We start from the raw sequence: 20,820 nt of genomic DNA on the forward strand, positions 1-20,820 counted from the left end.
GTGTATCTAAATTTAAATCTTGCACTATGGCTCTTAACACATATTTAGTTCATCCAAATTACATGCATTTGTTATCTTGCATCCAGGATATCTGCCCTTATATGGATATAATTTTACATTTTTTCCAAATATATGCACCTCATAATGCCCACTGAGGTATTCATTTTCAACATGAAAAAATATAAGAAAAAATCCATTGTACAGAGTACAACATAAAGTTAGGTGACAGGGTAAAACAAGGAGAAGGTACTCAGCATTCCTAGAATACAAAATGTCCTTCCTTGCCCATCTGCAGAATAACCATGAAACAACAACAACAAAATAGTATCCTATAGTCAGAAGCATGATTTCAATACTTTTTTGTTGGTTGTCTGCCTATGAAATAGAATATTTCTCATTTTTTATAAAGTTTTAACAGATGGATATCACAAAGTATAATTAGCAATTTGGAAAACTAGATATCCTTTTTAAATATCAGAGATATACACTCTTGTCATTTTACTAAGATTCATGTTGTGTATAAAAATACTCTTAAAATAAATAAAAATACCCTTTGATTCATCTTGAAAGCACAGGTACATGCAAACAGTAGCTAGCTTATTCTGTTTTTTTACAATAAAACTGCTAATATTCATAATTATATACATAATAATACATTTGAGTGTTATTCATGGGTCTATTCTAACTCTTTTAACTAACTGAATACTCATTTGGAAATGAACTATATAATATCCCCAAGGTCACAATCATTCAATTATTTTTTCATCAATATTTATTATCTCCTATGCACTAAGGGTACAAGTGTTACCAGATTAAATTCCTGTGTCTCCAGAGTTTACAATTCTCTGGTTTCTTCTATGAAACACTTAAGAAACAGTAATAATATTATCTTTCTGTGTTCTCCAAGAAAAGTATACACTCAGGACTCATGAACATTACCTTATATTTTCAGAGAACAAACTCTCCATGCCAAAACTCCATTGTTGCAAATTTATTTGTTTGTAAAATGTCTTGTTAGTGCATTCTGAGTCAACACAGATTATGAAAACTGTAAAGTCTAACTACACCAATTCTGATCACCCTAGCATCAATTACTTCCTATCTAAAATAAAACAATCTTCTCTAGCCTAAGGCATAAAGAAAACATTAAAATATCCACCTAAATCTGTGATGGGAAAATATAGAGAGGTCTCATATACAGAGGAAAAAAAAAGAGAAAGAAAATTCTGTGCACCAAAGTGAGGTGATTAAGATGGCTATTATCGAGATGTTTTAGATTTTGAATTCAGATAGCCAGGCATGCATTACCTGCCATCTTGTAAATCACCAACTGCAGAGGTAATACTCTGTGCTCACTTATCTGAACTTGAAATCAGACCCCTAAAATGGAATCTTTATACAAGACGCAATATCTCAAGCATCGAAAAGTGGTGATGGGGTTTTTACAATAAAGCTTTGAGTTATTATAATTCTGAGGCCTTAGGGCTACACAAGTAAGCAGGAAAAAAGGACACACTGACTCTAGGACATCAGAGCTTAGTGTAGTTTTATATTATATTTCATCAAAATAAATGTAAACAGTTCTGTTCAAAACGTGACATTTTATCCAGACTTAAGCTTGCATCAAGCTTGGGGCGCCTGGGTGGCTCAGTCGTGAAGCGTCTACCTTTGGCTGGGGTCGTGATCGCGGGGTCCTGGGATCGAGCCCCGAGATGAGCTCCCTGCTCGGCGGGAAGCCTGCTTCTCCCTCTCCCACGCCCACTGCTTGTGTTCCCTCTCTCGCTGTCTCTCTCTGTCAAATAAATAAAATAAAATCTTTAAAAAAAAAAAGCTTGCATCAAGCTTGAAATGATACATCTTACCTCATAGTATTGAGTCACATTACTCAAAGTTTCTTTAGAGATTACCTAAATTATCTGTCACCAAGCAAAACAGAATATGCCATCAAGAGATAAAAAGAAACCGTATCCTTAAAACCCTGGGGAAGAAGTTTCCACCTTCATTCTCATTATCAGTATTTAAAGTCTACTAGGGCCATGGATATTGTCCTTCTTTGAGGCTCTCTTCTGACTGTGACAGGTTTGGAATTGTTTACCTATTTCAGAAGTTCTACCCTTTCTCACTGAACCACAGAGAAAGAGATTTTGAGATGTGGATGCCACTTTCCTGGGGTGAGCCCCTTCCCTTTCCTCATTCCCTTTCTACTTTTTCAAAAGTCCAAGTAAGTAATGTCGAAGTATTCATCATAAAAGATGAGTCTGGGGGCGCCTGGGTGGCTCAGTCATTAAGCATCTGCCTTCGGCTTAGGTCACGATCTTAGGGTCCTGGGATGAAGTCCTGCATCTCATCCAGCTTTCTGCTCAGCAGGGAGCCGGCTTCTCCCTCTGCCGCTATTCCCCCTGCTTGTGCTCTCTCTCTCTCTGATAAATAAATAAATAAAAATCTTAAAAAAAAAAAATGCAGGGGCGCTGGGTGGCTCAGTCGTTAAGCGTCCGCCTTCGGCTCAGGTCATGGTCCCTGGGTCCTGGGATTGAGCCCCGCATTGGGTTCCCTGCTCCGCAGGAAGCCTGCTTCTCCCTCTCCCACGCCCCACTGCTTGTGTTCCCTCTCTCACTGTCTCTGTCAAAAAATAAATAAAATCTTTAAAAAATAAGAAAATAATTAAAAAAAAATAAAAGATAAGTCTGATTTCCCTCACTCATGTACTACCAAATCCCAGGTGCCCCATATTGCCCTGAGCACTTTATTACAGAGTGCTTACACTCAACCTAATATACACACAATATAAAGAGAGGTTGCCAATCTTCCTTGAGGAATGATTAGGGAGATTCTTTAAATGTGTCAACACAGGCCTTTTCCACAGAAATTATTTTTCAGTTGATCTTGGGAGTGGACAAGCATGGCATTTTTATAACATTCTCTAGATCATTCTGATGCATTGTAAAGGTCAAGTTACAACCAGTCTGAGCCTCAGTTTTCTGTAAAAAAGATGTTTGCTGTCCTGCTTTATAATGATCCTGTGAGAATCAAATAATATAATGTATGCAAAAATGTATTTAGTACACCGTACAATTTCAACATGCTATTCTCTACAGTAAGGCATAGTATTTTCACGCTTTTTAGCATGAGGGTATGTTTTTAGAGGTCAGTTGCCAACTGTTTGTTCAGTTCCAGTCAAAATATATTTAATACATATTTTTAGTCTCTCCTTTATATTGTATTCAAGACTATTTTTAAAGGCAATGAAAAGATTGTCGATTTTGCCTAAATTAGCCAAGCGAGTAAATAAATACTAAAACAAAACAAAATAAAACAAAAGGAAACTTGATGATCTTTTGGTTCAATTGGCAAAATCTGTTACTATATTTATATCATGAAGAGGAGACTTAAACAGGATATTTCAAACATCCAGAACTGATTGTTAAACAAGTGAGCAATTAAACCCTATGCCAACTGTTCATGTAGGACTTTAGAATTTTTTTTATTACACGCTGTTTATAAAGCCTCAACAATGAAGTAATTCAAACATTGTAGAAATTCAGATAGAAAGAATACATGAGACTGAGGAGTTTCCATTTTGGCACATTATATTTAATAAAGCAGTCAAGTCCATAAAACTGATATGGCAAATTAGTTCCAACTGGTTCCTCTGGATTCTGAAGTGAGAGTAAATCCAAGTATCTGATAATGACATGAAAAAAACACAATGAGGACATCTCACTGCAGAGGCAACAAGCAGTGGCTGGAGCTTCCTAGTTATGCCCTATTAAAGAACACAGACATTTTTGTTCAAAAATGTTCAGCTCATTTAGCACAGTGAAAAGAACTGTGATAATGAGTCAATGACACTGTTTCCACAGAGTGGATTTTGAGACTATAGCTTTTTTTTTTTTTTGAAGGATGGCCACCTTAAAGTATGAGGGAAAGGGAAATGCTTTTCTCTTCGTTACAATCTCTTAGTGGTCAAATACTATCAAATATTCCAATTGAGCACAATTCAGGGAAATGGGAGAGTTCAAAGACATCTCGTTTAAAGCAATTATGGGGAAAAAAAGAACATACCTTCACTGTTGCCACATTATAATATTCTTTTTCTTAAAGTCGAGATATTTAATTAGTAAGATGGGTTTAACAGTAAATTTTTTTTCAAGATTTTATTTATTTATTTGACAGAAGGAGACAGCAGGAGAGGGAGAAGAAGGCTCCCGGCTGAGCAGGGAGCCCTATATAGGGCTCGATCCCAGGACCCTGGGATCATGACCTGAGCCAAAGGCAGACGCTTAACGACTGAGCCACCCAGGCGCCCCAATAGTAAATATTTGGGGAAATATTAGTCTGTGTTTCCTTTAAGAATAATTTTTTCTTTCTATACTTTTGACTGAACCAACTGCTCAAAATAAATGCAGGAATAGTAAGAAAAAGCTAGAAAACAAATTTGTGCAGAACATTTTAAACTTAAAATTTTTAGGCAGAATTCTCCTACAACAAGAAATCAACCTTACTTTTCCTTATGATAGTCTTCATCTTTTCTAAGTCAGTAGTTGGAAGTTTTTATAATTCTGATCTCCACACTTGCCTGCCATCCCTCCATACCCCCTCCTTCCATATTCATAAGGCCCTCTCTTCAACCCATTGTATGTTTACATTTTCAGGAACATGTTTTTTCCTTTCTCTCCCTTCACTAAATGGAGTACTGTCTGTTGCCCTTTATATATTCTATATAAATAAGTGACACAATCTTCATTTCTGAGTTTGGGTATTATAATTGCTTAAACTGAGTTGATATAATCTTCTCAGAACAGTAGTGGGGCATTTTTATCATGTCCCTGCTGTGTTTAATCATAATAACAACAATAATATTTTCTGTATTAGTCACCTTTCTTAAGTGCTTAATGAGTAAACTTATTTAATCCTCACAACCATGCCAAGAGAGGTACAATTTTGTCCTTGTTTCAGAGCCTAGATTCAAACCCAGGCATTCTGACTGGAGGGTCTGGGATCATACTACTTCCACCAGGACCCTTAACTACCTTAATCCACTTAAAACCTTCACCAAGAACAAACGTTAGAGAAAAACTGCCACGGAAAGAGTATCTCTCAATCCAAGCAAAATCCAAACCTGAATATTTGATCTACTCCTGTGAAATAAATATATCAGTCAAAATTAACACATTGCTGGCCTTTATTTAATATTTTTAACAATTTCAAAATAATATGAAGTGCGCTGTAGAGTTTAATGTAGTAAGAGTTTTATTATTTATGGATTGTACCATTTCCAACATTAGTGGCCAGTATCTTTGGAATAAAATAGTTGAACTGTCTCATTTGCCTTTTTCACATATTTGGTATAATATCTGACCTACATAGCAGGGAGAAGAACTTTTTAAACTGAAAAACAAACAAACAAAAATCAATTGTACAGGTTATAGGAAAGATGCCCCCAAGATCAGAGCAAGAGGTAGGGTCAGGGCCAGTAACAAATTTTGCAGACAAAAATAAACAATGCATTTCTAGGATGTCAGGTATTACTAACACTTAAAATAGAAGTTATTCCCAGCACTTTCTTACTTACACTTTTTTAATCAAATTGGAAACTTCAAAATTTCTCATTAAAAACACTACAAATGTGTGAACACCTTTGTTGTGATGTTTCAAGATTAGATCTATTACTTAGTGAGTATCTGGTGTAAGGAACAGAGATATTGAAAGGGAATAAAAGCTATAGGAACAGAGAGGTAGATGCTAGTACCTTACTATGATTGAGGAAAATGCAGGATTTTTGAAGTGTATGCAGTGCAAGGGTGTGCCATTTCTTCTTAAACCTCAGAAATCAGGAAGACCCGCAATCATCATAGTTGGAACTATAGACGTCAAATATACCATTAAGATAAATTATTTAAAATGTAGAAATATAGTAGAAAGATTACTGTGTGTCTTTCAGAGTCATCCTTAGACATTAAAATTTAAATTCTAAAAGACTAGAAATGTAAAAGATAATACCAAATGTTGTGTTTTTATTGTCCTATAGGAAATTAGACAATTAATATCTAATTTAGCAATCTTATTTTAGCATTTCTTTTGTTCACTGGATATATAAACCAGTCTGTAGTCTCCTTGGAACCAGCTTTATTATCTTACTGATTTCCTCATTAAAGAAATAAAGAAATATTCAACACACGACAGACTTAAGGGTCATGTTCTTAACTTTTTGTAAAGAATACTTTGACAATATATACATTAATCCTGTATATATTAATGTTAACAGATAATGTTAACAAACAAAAAGTTACAATGTTTTAACATTCGCAGATAAACATTCAAAAAGAGTTTTAAAAAAATCTGAGAAATGTCAGAAATAAAAAAGCAAAGGGTTTCTCTCATTAAAAAAGAAAAGGGGAAAGGAAAACAAATTCATTGAGAAGAACCTCACAAATCTGGAGATCAAGTTAGTTTTTAGAGCACCCAAGAGGAAATATGAGGGTCTCCCCAAAACCAGGTGCATGCCCTAACCTTAAATCACTTAGAGCTATCATCTTCCATTCATATAGAGTGTGCTTTTTACTAGTCCATCTCTGTCATGATTATTTCATACAAACCAAATGTTTACATGACATTGTTATAAATAATAAACCTGTTCATTAGCAGCTGGGCTATTATTACTATTATTACTATTATTATTATATTATTATTATTGGCTCAATTACTTTATCATGCTTTGAAGAACGGTGCTAACATTAGGGATGACAAAACCTTGCACACAAATCTTGTTAATGCTTACTTTTGCTTTTTGTCAGAGTTTATAAAGTTTTATTTTTGTAAACTTGACTATTGCTCTCTCTGTTCTCTTGGCCTCAATTAATGTACTAAAACATGGTTGTTCAAACATTCATTGTTTTGCACATGCTCCTATAAGGAGCATAGTCTTTGGGAGAATGTACTTAAGCATGAATTCCTGGTCTACTCAATGACCTGTTTTATAGAAGTAATCTCTATTTACTTATGTGGTATACAAGTCATTAAGAAATAACCAAATTTGCTTTTCTCAAAAGTTGAATTAAAAGACAGAAAAACTTAGAGAACCCCTAAGAATTCATGGCCTGCCTCAGTGTGACTTCTTACCTCTCAGAATACTTCCTCTTAAGAGCCAAGAATAAATGACTGCCTCTCCAAACCACATTATACTCAAACCAACCACCTTAAATATGGCAAATATAATTTCGTGACCAGCCTGCAACATTCCCTTGTGACCAAGAAACTAAAACTGACATCCAGACTTTAAAACAGCCTATGACAAAACTCTTTGTGGAGGCCCACGTTCTTCTAATTTTATTTTTCCAAATTATTTCCTTCTACTCTATAACCTAAAGTGAGATTTAAAATAGATCATACATATAAATATTTCATATGAGGCCTGGGTTGTTTGTTTGTTTTTCTTTGCAATTATAGGATCTTATGCCTAACCTTCAGAGAGGGTAAGTGAGGAGTCCTTTAGAGGGCTGCTATGAGATTGAGATGGGTCTTCAAAAAGGCAGCTCCACCGCACAGCCATCCTCTGGGCTACCTGCAAATGCCTTTGTGTTAGTGACAATCTTATCTGGAATAAATAATGTATATGAAATACATATGGAATACAATATTAGGCAGACTTTATTTTAGATGACGATCACTAAACCCATCGTTTTGACCAGCATAAAAGCACTGATTTAGATGGAAGTAAATTACTTGCAAGCATTGAAAACCTACATGAGTTTGTTTTTATTACATAATAGAAGTAGAATGAAAGGAAGACCCTCTTGACACTTCGTCTTTCCCATCCACAATACCATACTTTCTTGCAGGATTTAATTTAAAATCATCCTCATGAAGAGAAACACACACTGAATTAAATTCATTCAATTTAGACTTATTTCAAATAAAATATTTCACCTGGTCATTACGTTAACTCAGGGCTTGTATTATTTGGCTTTATTTTAGTATACAGGGACCATCACTTTCAGAATTTCTAGACAGAAAAAAAAACAAGTGGAAAGACAAATCAAGAACAAGTTTATAATTCCATGAGAAAGTTTAATGAATGATTACTAAATATAAGTTTCAGATCACTCCATAAAGGCTCAGACTGGAAAATAACATGCAATTTAAAATAGTGCTTAAAATTTAAAATTAAATAAACATAGATCATAGAAAATCATGATTTTGTCAATGAAAATAATTTATAACAGAAATTTATTCTGTGTAATATTAAAAATAGCAGTAGGGCATGTCCACAAATTAAAATCTCCTTAATTAATCGTTAGACAATTTCCTACTCATTGACTTATGTACTTGTTTATAAAATGTTAAAATGTATGCTAAATTGTGAGGGTTAAATAATTTCTGTATCCCCTAATATGAATGATCACCATATTTTATACTTTTGTGTTAGCTGTAATTTCATAAAATTGGAATGTTTTAGTGTATAAATAAGCATATGGCCTAGATAAATTATATATGTATATTTACCCTTATTATTTATATAGTCATATATAATCTCAACCAACAGGATATGAGACAGAATGGTGTTTCTCCTTTATTCATTAGAAATGTCATAACTTGACATATTACTTTAAGGATGAATTATACTTTTGTTCCCTATTTAATACATCAAGGTGCCATTTAAATAAAAGATGATATACAAAAAAAAATCACACCACACAGATATTAGAAGAGTCTAGTATGACAGAGTATAGATGTTATCCATAGACGCCTTTTAAAGCATAAAGGCAGTAACTAAGTTAGACTGTGCAGTGTCACTAGACTATTCAACTATATAATTGGTGGAACAATGACAGGATGAAAGAATTTCTAGTCCAAATTTCTATGCAAATGCAGTTGTCATTTATATGTCATATTGGAAGTTATGAGTTAGTAAATTAAGGATGAGTATTAGTAATACACTTAACATATATGTATAAATATACCTCATCTGGTTATTTTTATATCTAACTAAAAGATTATCTTTTCCATGATTCTATTAATTTTGAATCTAGCTTTTTATGGTTTATTCCTAAATTCTTTACTAAGGTTTCTAAAAGCAAAAGAATTTACAATCATCTTCAATAAGATTTTAGATTTCTATTTGTACTAATGGAAGTTATTCAGATTGTTTTCTGAGAAGTTATTTATTAAGTAAAATCATCATGTCATATGACACATGCTGCCTGTTTTCAAAACATTGGTACCAAGGAAAAGTCCAAACTTTGGAACAAAGTAGCTAAAAAAATCAACCTAAGCCAAGACTACTTTAGCCATATCTTAATATTTTTTTCTATCATGTTCTCCTGTTAAAACCACTAATTGAGATTATTTATTGATTCATTCATTTATTGAAACATTAAGCAGTCATCCAGTGCCATGATGACCCTAACATTGTTCTAAACAATGAGAAGAATAGGACAGTGGTCCTGGCTTTCAAAACTTAACATTGCACTAGGATGAATATGGAAATATAGACAACAGATCAATTAAACACTATACAATACATGTCCACAACGACACATATAACAGTATGTATTAAAGTGTTGAGACAGACACTTTGGATGAGGTAGGGCTTGAACTGAGTCTCTTGGGGGAAAAAATGGACTTGAAAATATCTCCAAATAAGTGAAAAAATATGACTTTTTTTTTAATGCAGTCATTGATGAGTTGGTGAAGACAATATGAGAAGGTCTTCAGGAATTAGAGAGCATGTTGTGGTTGCAGGAATATTGCCAAATGATATAAATTTAAAAATATGAAAAAGAATTTAAGGAACTGGGAGATAGAAGTGAAAATCCAGTATATACCTCATATGTGTTTCTGAAGAAACAAAGTTTTAAAAGTGAAGGAGAGTCAGTAAAAAACAATTGTGGTAGGCAAAATAATGATACTCCAAAGATGTTCACATCCTAATTCCTGGAACTTGTCACTTGGTTATCTTACATAGGGAAAGGAACTCTACAGATGTGATTATTGGCACAGACCTTGAGATGGTGAGATTTTCCTAGATTTTGAGAGTGGTTACAATCTAATCACATGAGTCCTTAAAAACAGAGACTCTTTCTTGACTGAAGCTAAAGAGAGATGTAATGACTGACAGAGAAAGGATCAGAGATAAGGACATTACAAGGAGTAGACAGACCTGCCCTTGCTGGATTTGAAGATGGAAAAAGGATGCTATAAACCAAGGGAAGTAGGTGCTTCTAGAAAATGGGAATGACCTTGAATTTAAAACCAGCAAGAAAATGGGGACTTTGGTCCTACAACTGCAAGGAATTGAATTCTTCCAACAATCCGAATGAGCAAGGAACAGATCCTCACACAGAACCTTAAGAAAGGAAGTCAGCTAGCTATACAAATTCCTTGATTTTAATTAATTATATCCATGTCCGACTTCTGACCTACAGAAATGTAAGATAATTTGTGTTACTTTAAGTCATTAAATTTGTGATAATTAGTTATCACGGTGGGAAAAAAAGGAATACAAAGATAATACTTCAAACTGAGGCATAATGTGGCTAAGTGAATAATCATATAGCACAAAGTTGTGAAGCAAGTATTCAATTCAGGAACCCCAAAAGCAGGGCCTATTACCTTAATAAATCACACTACAGTAACTAATCCTTAAAGAACGCACATTGCTTTCAGTTAACTAAAAATGACTTCCAAACATTATCTATATTTATATCTCCAATTAAAACTTCAAATCAAAAATAGTAGAAGCTACACATTTTCTTTAAAAAGTTGAAAAAAATGAAATAAATATTTACAATTATAATAATACTTTTAAAAACCAAACATGCAGGGGTGCCTGAGTGGCTCAGTCATTAAGCGGCTGCCTTCGGCTCAGGTCATGATCCCAGGGTCCTGGGATCAAGCTCCACATTGGGCTCCCCGCTCCGTGGGAAGCCAGCTTCTCCCTCTCCCACTTCCCTTGCTTGTGTTCTCTCTCTCACTGTCTCTCTCTATCAAATAAATAAATAAAATCTTAAAAAAAACCATGCAGACAAATATGCAAATATATAAAAAACAAACCCATATTCTCAAAAGTAACTTTTAGAAAAGGAGAAATCAAAGCTGCAATTGTATAGCATTAATGATTAGAAGTGATTACTGTTTGCAAAATTTACTTAACTAAAAAGACCAGTCTCATCGCCTGTTTTCAAAAAACAAAGAAAAATGTCATAAAATTGATGTTAAATAAATTTTAATACATAGTTGGATAAAACAAATCTGAATTCTCCCAAAGTTAAAATTAAGGATTAAGAATAATAATTAAGAATTAAGTAATAAATTAAGTGCAGAGGGAAAAAAAAAGCTAAAACTGCAATTAACCTTAGGAACTACAAATTGGAATTTTAATACACATGAGTAATAAAAGGTTTGGCTTTTGGACTAACATAAAGGCAGGGAAAATTTTATAACACCTCTTTTTGTATAAAGCTAGGAACCTGAATTTTTAGACTTAAAAGACATCCACAATATTGAAAGTACACTAGAAAACCTCTAGTCAACTGTCCAAAAAATAACAATAAAATGTGCTATATCCTAGATGTCAGAATTAAATAAAAGTCACTTTCAAGGAGTGTTTATGAATTATATCCTAGTATGTTTTGGAATGGGTAATTCTAAAAACATGATGTTAAAAATGGCTCCACACCAAAATAGCCACAAGATATTAATTATCATTTATACAACTACTAAACACTGACATTTCTGCAACACCATACCCAATAAATTAAGCTGTAGTTGTACTCATTTTTCTAAAAACAGATTTTTGGTTTTTTAGAGCAGATGTAAGTTCATATTAAAATCAAGTAGAAGGAGGGCACATGTGGTGATGAGCTCTGGGTGTTATATACAACTAATGAATTGTTGAACACTACTTCAAAAACTAATGATGTACTATATGTTGGCTAACTGAACATAATAAAAAAAATCAAGTAGAAGGTATAGAGAGTTCCCATATAACTCCTACCTCCACAAATCCATGGCCTCCATATCAACACTCCTCACTGGAGAGGTACATTTGTTACAATCTATGAACTTACACTAACACATCACTACCCAACGTCCTTACTTTACATCAAGGTTCACTCTTGATGTTGTACATTCTATGTGTTTTGAAAAAATATATAAAGAAATGTATCCATCACAGTATGATACAAAAGAGATTTGCAGCTCTAAAAATCCACTCTATCCAGCCTATTGACCCCTTTTTCCTCCCCTAAATCTTGGATATGAATTCTTTTATCTTCTCCACAGTTTGGCCTTTTCCAGAATGTCAATAAGTTGGAATCATATAACATGTATTATTTTCAGATTGGCTTCTTTCATTTAGTAATATGCATTCAAGATTGGCTTCTTTCATTTAGTTATATGCATTTCAGATTCCCTGTCTTCATGGTTTGAGAGCTTATTTATTTTTAGTGTGAATAATATTCCATGTCTGGAAGTACCACAGTTTATTTATCCATTCAACTATTGCTTGCTTCCAAGCTCGGAGATTATGAATAAAGCTGCTATAACATCCATACACAGGTTTTTTGTAGACATAACTTTTCAACTCCTTGGGGTAAATATCAAGGAGTGTGATTGTTGAATTATAGTGTAAGGGTATATTTAGTTTTGTAAGAAACCACCAAACTCTCTTCCAAAATGGCTGCACTATTTTGCATTCCCATGGGCAATGAATGAGATTCCCCATTGCTCCACAATCTCTCCAGCATTTGATGTTGTCAGTGTTTGGGACTTGGGGCATTCTAATAGTTGTGTAGTGATATCAAATTATTATTTAGTTTGCAATGCCCAAGTGACATATAATATTGAGCATCTTTACATACTTATGTGCCATCTGTATATCTTCTTTGGTGAAGTGTTTGTTCAGATCCTTTTTCCATTTTTTGAGTTGTTTGTTTCTTTATTGTTGATTTTTAAGAGTTTTTTTTATCGGTTTCTTTGCTTGTTTTGCTATTTTGGGATAACAGTCCTTTATCAGATATATCTTTTGTAAATATTTTATCCAAATCTTTTTATTCTCTTGATAGTGTCTTCAACAAAGCAGAAGTTTTAATTTTAATGAAGTCCAGCCTATCAATTATTTCTTTCCTGGATCATGCCTATATATTATATCTAGATGTTACATCTACAAAGTCATCAGCAAACCCAGTCATCTAGATTTTCTCCTGTGTTACCTATTAGGAGTTTTATAATTTTGATTTTTCACTTCCTTTTGAGATAATTTTTGGAAGGATGTAAGGTCTGTTTTTAAATTCATTTTGTACATATGGAAGTTCAGTTTTTCTAGCACCATTTTGTGAAAAGATTGTCTTTTCTCCATTGTATTTCCTTTGTCAAAGATTAATGACTATATTTATGTGCATCTATTTATGTAAATCCATTAATCTTTTTGTTTATTCTTTCACCAGTATCACACTGTCCTGAATACTGTAGCCTTACAATAAGTCTTGGAGTTAGATAGTTCAGCCTTCCAATCCTGTTCTTCTCCTTCAATATTATCTTGAGTGTTTTTCTTCTCTCTATAAAATTTAGAGTTAGTTTGTCCATATCCACAAAATAGCTTACTGGGATTCTGATTGGAACTGCATTACATATAGATCAAGTTGGAAATAATGAACATCTCAACAATACTGAAATTTCCTTATGAATATGGGATATCTCTCCATTTATTTAGTTCTTCAATTTCATTCCTTAGAGATTTTTAGTTCCTGATATAAATTTTATATATATTTTGTTAGATTTATGCCCAAGTATTTCATTTTCAGAAATGATTTCAGGTAATCTAACATGAATGATATTGTTTTTAACTTCAAATTCCAAATGTTCATTGCTAGTATGCCATTTTTCTAATACAACTACAAACCCAACATTGATACAACTGACCAATAAGTTCAGCCAGCAGAGCAAACAATAGTATTACCCAAGAACTGCAGATAAAAGGACAATAAAAAAAATTACAACACATATCTTTTCACAATTAATAAAGAACAACAATTTTATAAAAAAGAATAAGATACAATTTACAGAAGATGCAGTCATTATAGTTAAAGGTCAAAGCACAGACCAAATAACAGCTTTGACATACATGTACATAACATCAGTGCTATGGAAGAAACTTGAAAAGGAGAAAATCATAACAAAAAAGTAAAATATTGAGAGGAATAGAGGACAGAACATGAAGAAGAAAAGCAAAAGAGGTATAGAAAGTTAGGCTTCAGCCTCACCCACAATCATCATTTTGTCAACCCAGGGGATGCAAATGGTTAAACGAGGTAGTAACTGAATGAAAGGTATAGATTCTCAGATTCAAGCCGTGCAATTGATTCCCATGTGTATAGCATAATGATCAAAACTACAACTTAACATCATAATAAAACAGCCAAACAACAAAGGAAACGGCAAAAACACAAGTAATAAACAAAATAAAACTAAGATTTCTCATGAGCAATACAAATGCCAGAAGTCAATATAATTAGGTCTTTGTAATATTTGAGAGGAGGATAGAAATGAAGATTAATTTTAGACTTTATCAGTTAGAATGTGTATTAAAATATTTAGGGAAACAAACCTCTGGTATCACCCCAGGAAAGAGAAAGCTGTAAAGAGATTTTCTTACAAACAAAGAGATTTTCTTACATTTCTCATTAAAAATGAGAAAAAGTAAAAAAAAGTAAAAAAAAAATGAGAAAAAGTTTGATAATCTACAAAATCATTACTTTTTGAACTTACTAGGGATTTGATTTCAAAAGACAACAAACTCATGAAATCTAAGGAAATCTAAGGCAAGACAAAGCATGAGCATTGGATCATATGGGGTAGTGGAAGAATACAGAAGCCTCACTCAAGCAGGTAAGAAAACTCCAGTTAAAGTGTTTAATAAATTTCTAAAGGCTGAAAGTGGGCTTACACATGAGTACAGAAGCACTAAGAGCTGCATGCGTGAAGTAGGCTTACAGGCTTCAGACTCCATGGACCTCACCAGGTACTCATGAGGAAAAACTGGAAGAAGGGAGGAAGACCAGAGGAAACTTCTGCTGGAGGTGTTGGCCAAGAGAGGAGAGTAGTTGCAGATGCATGAAGGATAAAAAGCTCTACCTGAGCCCTTTGCCTCTGGGCAACATGTCTTAAGCCAGTGGGAAAGAATAACAAACTCTCTTACCTTGATGACATAACTGAGGACCTACTGTGTAGGAAAGAACAATAAAGGGGCAAAAAAATATCTCTCTACCTTTGAGGATGGGGCAGAAAACTGTCCTGGGCCTAACCTATAAGATAACTCCTACCACTGAGGGAAAGTCATCATCAGAGACTTGGGGTTACAGAGCTTGCCTGAGGCAAAAGCAGATCAAGAGAAAAGAAAACCCTTTTACCCACAACACAGCACTAGTGAGCATATGAGAAATTTAACTGGCAGTCTATCACTAGAGGACAGGGCAAGAGTATATACAGAGATACTTTCTGGAGCATAGGTTTACAAAGAGGTCCTCAAACTTAGTTTCAGGAGTAGTGATTGAAACTCTCTGGAAAATCATTGTGCACCCTAAGCCCCAGGTAATACTAGAGTAATCTGCAGACAGTGCTCCACTGAAGTATACCATTGCAACATCAAAATCTAAATACAGCTCCACTATGGACTAGATTGATTCACATTCCCACACTAGTGACCTAGCAGACAAAGAGAAGGAACCACTAAATAACATAAATATCACTCCATTCTTTTTCTCTTGTTCTACACAAAATTATCAATAAAAAATTATGATACACAAAAAGCAAGATTAACAAAACTAAACTCTAAAGTTACCCAGGTGTTGGATTTATCAGACAGGGAATTTAAAATAGCTATGATTAAATATAAAAAGCTCTAGTGGATGCACTTTACAAAACACAAAACATGTGGGAAACATCAGAAAAGAGAAATTACATAAAAGGGCCAAAAAGACTTGCCAAACAAAACAAAGCAAAACAAAACAAAACTTAGTAACAGAGATAAAGAATTATTTCAATAGGTTCATTGGTAGACTTGATGCAGTTGTGGAAAAAAAAGGTAAACTTAATGATAGAACAGTAACAATTACTCAGATTGGAACACAAAAAGTAATGAGAATGCAAAAAAAAATACAGTTTCCAGGATTTGTGTGACAAAATCAGATTGGATCCATGTAATTAGAATCCCGGGAGGACAACATAAACAAGGCAGAATAAACATGGGAAGAAATAACAGACATGATTTTCCAAGACTAAAAATCCTCAAGATTCATGATTCAGTCGTGGTAACTTGTGTGTTTTTAGGAATTACCTGATTTTTTTCTAAGTGATCTGATTTGTTAGTATATAATGGTTTATAGTAATCTGTTATCACACTATGCATTTCTATGGTTATCTGGTGTATTGTTTTCTCTTCAGTTTCCCATTTTGGTTTTTGAGTCTTCTCTCTCTCTTTTTTTTTTCCTTAATGTACTTAAAGCATTGCCATTTTTTTTTTTTAAACTGGTCATTTCTTTCAATGTTATGTTATTGTTTATTCTGGTCTCTATTTTATTTCTGATGATTCTTTGTTATTTTCTTTCTCTAGTAAATTTCAGCTAAGTTTCTTCTTTTTCTAGTTCTTTATGGTGTAATGTTAAGTTGTTCACTTGAACTTTTTTTTTTAAGATTTTATTTATTTATTTGAGAGTGAAAGCAAGAGAGATCACAGAGGGAGAGGGAGAAGCGGACTCATGCTGAGCAGAGAGCCCAATGTGGGGCTCGATCCCAGCACCCTGGGATTATGACTCCAGCCAAAGGTCAATGCTTAACCAAGTGAGCCACCCAGGAGCCCCTGAACTTCTTTTTTAATACAAGCATTTATAGCACAAATTTCACTGTAACATCTGCTTTTGCCTCATCCCATAGGTTTTGGAATACTGTTTTCTTTTTTGTTGTTGTTTTGAGACATTTTGATCTGCTGTTTGATTTCTTATTTGGCCCATTGCTTGAGCAGTGGTGTGTTCTTTAATATTTACATATTAAATATTTAATATTTACATTGTAGGTTTTACAGCTTTGTTTTATTGTTTATCTTTAGCTTTGTACCATTGTAGTTGGACAATATACATGGTATTATTTCAATCTTACATTTATAGTATTTGTTATATTTCTTTTTATGTGATTTAACCAGGGGATTCTTCTGTGTATATTTGAAGAAAATGTGTATTATATTTTTCTTGGATGGAATGTTTTATATATATCATTTAGAACCATGTATTATGAAGTATGCTTCAAGTAAAAAATGTTCTTGTTGAAAAAAGAAAAACAACCCTAATTGAAGGTACTCATTTAAAATAAAGCTTACTGGAGGGGAGGTGCGGAATGGGTGAAATAGGTGAGGGGGTTAAGAGTACACTGATCATAATGAGCACTGAATAATGATGTATAGAATTGTTGAACCACTATATTATATACCTGAAACTAATATAACACTGTGTGTTAACTATACTGTAATTAAAATTTTAAAAATCTCAATAAAAAAATAAAAAATACAAAAATCCTCAAAATACAATCCAAGAAACTTAGAGACTCCAAGCAAAATAAATATCCTCCAAAATCACGAGATATATTATATTCAAACTGCTAAAAATCCAAGATATATTAAATATCTTTATTGTAGTCAATAAAAAAGAAACATTATACACAAGGAAACAAAGATAAGAAATATAGCAGGTTTCTTTTCAAAAAATACAAGAAGTTAGAATACTGGAATATATAAAATGAAACACACACACACAAACACATACTGCTTCCCCATGAGAAAAGATATTTCAAACATGAATGCAAAATAAAAACTGTTCCAGAAAAATGAAAATTGAGAGAATTCATTACCAGCAGACCCATAGTGCAAAAGGGTTAAAAGAAGTTATTTTGTCAGAAGTTATTACAATACCTAACCTATTTTACAAAATACATAAGATAATCTTATATTATTAAGAACTTAAATCTGCTTAAAAACAAAGGTCCCTGACAATAGTTAAAATGAAAGTAAATGTAAAAATTTATTTTATTATTATTTTAAGTCTCTAAAAAATAATTGAGAATTTAAAACATCTATTCTGATCCCACTGGACATTCAATCAGAGATTTTAGTGTTTAGTCCAGCACAATTTTAAGTAATTATTGATGTTTCATAGTTTTGTCTTTGTCCCTTTTTGTTGTTCTCTTCTTCCTCTTTTTTTTAATTTTTTTAAGATTTTATTTATTTATTTGAGAGAGAGAGAATGAGAGAGAGAGAGCACATGAGAGAGGGGAGGGTCAGAGGGAGAAGCAGACTCCCCGCTGAGGAGGGAGCCCGATGTGGGACTCGATCCCGGGACTCCAGGATCATGACCTGAGCCAAAGGCAGTCGCTTAACCAACTGAGCCACCCAGGCGCCCTGTTGTTCTCTTCCTCCTCTTAACTTCATTTGGGTCAATCACTTTTTTTTTTTTTAAAGAATTCTAGTTATTTGGTTGGTTGGTTTGTGTATATATTTTAAAGTGTTTCATAATTTGTAGCGGTATTAGTTATTTAGGAACTACTCAGCCATTCGGTAATAAAATCTATCTGGTAAACCTTTGTTAAGTTAGCCCCTGTAAACCCCTTGTTTCCATTTCCTACCAGAATGTGATTAAGCCATTTGAAGAGAGAAGAAAAGTTGTATGTGTGTAAGGGATGGGAGGATGGGGATGGAAAGCTGGTATAAATATAAGAACATATTTGTTATCACTGAATTTAAGAAAAAAAGGAAAATAAAAATGTTTCCATGTGTTTGTCCTCCATCATAAAGACTATTTAAACTTATGGACAAAGTATACTGTCTCACTTATAAATAAATCAAAACCTTTTTTTCAATATGTGTTTAATCATATTATCACATACTATCACAGCCCAAGTGTCATGGCTTTTTTAGATTGGTAGTAGGAGAGGATTTTCCAAAATACAGTGTTTATTGTATTTTCAAATAATTTGCATTCCTAATTAATGATCCTTCCTTAAAGGTTATAATGGGTAGAATATAAAGAGTTTCTGTTCCTAAAGAGTTTGTTTAAAGTGTGGTACAATTTTTTTTTTCACATTGATTCATTTATACAGTCTTGCAAGAAAGAAGATGATGAAGATTGACCTAGAAGCACATTTTTTCTCCATCTTTATCAGGGAGTATTTTAGTCATCTTCAGTTTGATTCATTTGCTCTGGCTTTGGCATAAATCACCATTGAAGAGATGGAACAGTGTTTTCTGTTTCAATGGAGATATAATATTCTCCTTTGTAATATTGCCAGTAGGTAGAATATAAATAGATAACAAAGAGGTCAATTAAATTTTGCCCCTTCTTAAATAATATGAATAGGGATATACTCAAAGTTTAAGAAATTTATGATTTGGAATTCTGTATGTAGGGAAAAAAATGTTCTTCTTGTGGTATAATTGTATAGCAATTAGCTTTGGAATGGAGTTAATTTATATCCTGAATTGTTAAGTATGCTATATTGGCTTGTATTCAGCAAATTATATTTAAGACATTGAAAATATTTTGCTAAAAGGAGGGTATTAAAAATACTTAAATATTTCATTCATTTTTGTTGATCCTTTTCCCCTGGCAGCATAAATAATTGATAACTGTGGATGATTCTGTTCTACTTTCCCTAAAAAAAAAAAAAAAAAATAAAGTATTTCCTTTGAAGTATTTCTGTCTTTTGATTTTTCTTCTTTCATTTTATGGTGTCAGTTTCCTCCTTACAATTTATTTGGCAAAATTCAAGGCCTTTTTCTGTGTTCTTACCCAGGATTTACCCCCAAATATCTTTCCATTTATACCTGTGATTTTATTGTTCATTTCAATGTATAAAAATTAATTTTTCTTTTCCCTAAAATACTATTCTTTGCTCTCACAATCACCAGTGTTTATACTAATTTTAGCTCCAGTAGTGCTCCTGTTGGGCTAAAATTCTCAAAATATGTATTCAGGAAAAATAACTATTACACATTTTTCATTTTTCAAACCAAACATAAATAAGACTATATTGAGATTTAGTAAAAATCTGGTTAACTTTCCTCTTAATTATTTTCCATTTTCATGCTACTTTGAATTTTATTACCTAAAAGGAGTAGAAAAATGCCCACAGATTAAATGGTTTTACTTTTTTAACCCTTATTTGATTTAAGTAATAAAAGAAGTACCCATAAGCTACTAAAATTACTTCTTCAAGGGATCATATCCTAATTTCTAATGGCAATAGACCTGGAAAGTAGTGTTAAGCTTAATACCTTGTACGTTTAGAGTATTCATTTAAGTTTCAGAATGTCTTGTGGAATAAAACGTTCTAGATCCAGAAGGCAAAAGTTTACACTGTTGGCTCTGCACTCCTCTAGATGGAACTATTTCTATGTGGGCAGTAGCTATTGCTAAAAGAAATATATCTATCTTGGAATTTACACACAAGTATCTAAAGCCAGTATGGAACCCAATACTATCTGTAGCTGTACATCACAAGAACAATAACAAAATTCATCAACAATTGTAAATGTGCCTTTTTTCAAAGAGCTTTCATATCATCTCTAAGAGGTAGTTAAATTTTGTCACTCTGACAATCAGAAGTGATCTGAATCTCACCAACTGATATCTGCATTATGTCTACAACATCCCCACCAAGTACTCATACAGGTTATGATTGAGGAACTTTGGTGAAAAGGAGCTCATTAGTCTTTCAATCAGCCAGTTACATGTTGGCACAGCTTAGTGAATCTATTAAGCTTTTCTTAATGCAGGACAG

Source organism: Callorhinus ursinus, unplaced genomic scaffold (genome assembly GCF_003265705.2).
Source record: "Callorhinus ursinus isolate GAN/ISIS: 27379988/994484 unplaced genomic scaffold, GSC_fseal_2.0 scaffold7, whole genome shotgun sequence".
Classification (NCBI taxonomy): domain Eukaryota; kingdom Metazoa; phylum Chordata; class Mammalia; order Carnivora; family Otariidae; genus Callorhinus; species Callorhinus ursinus.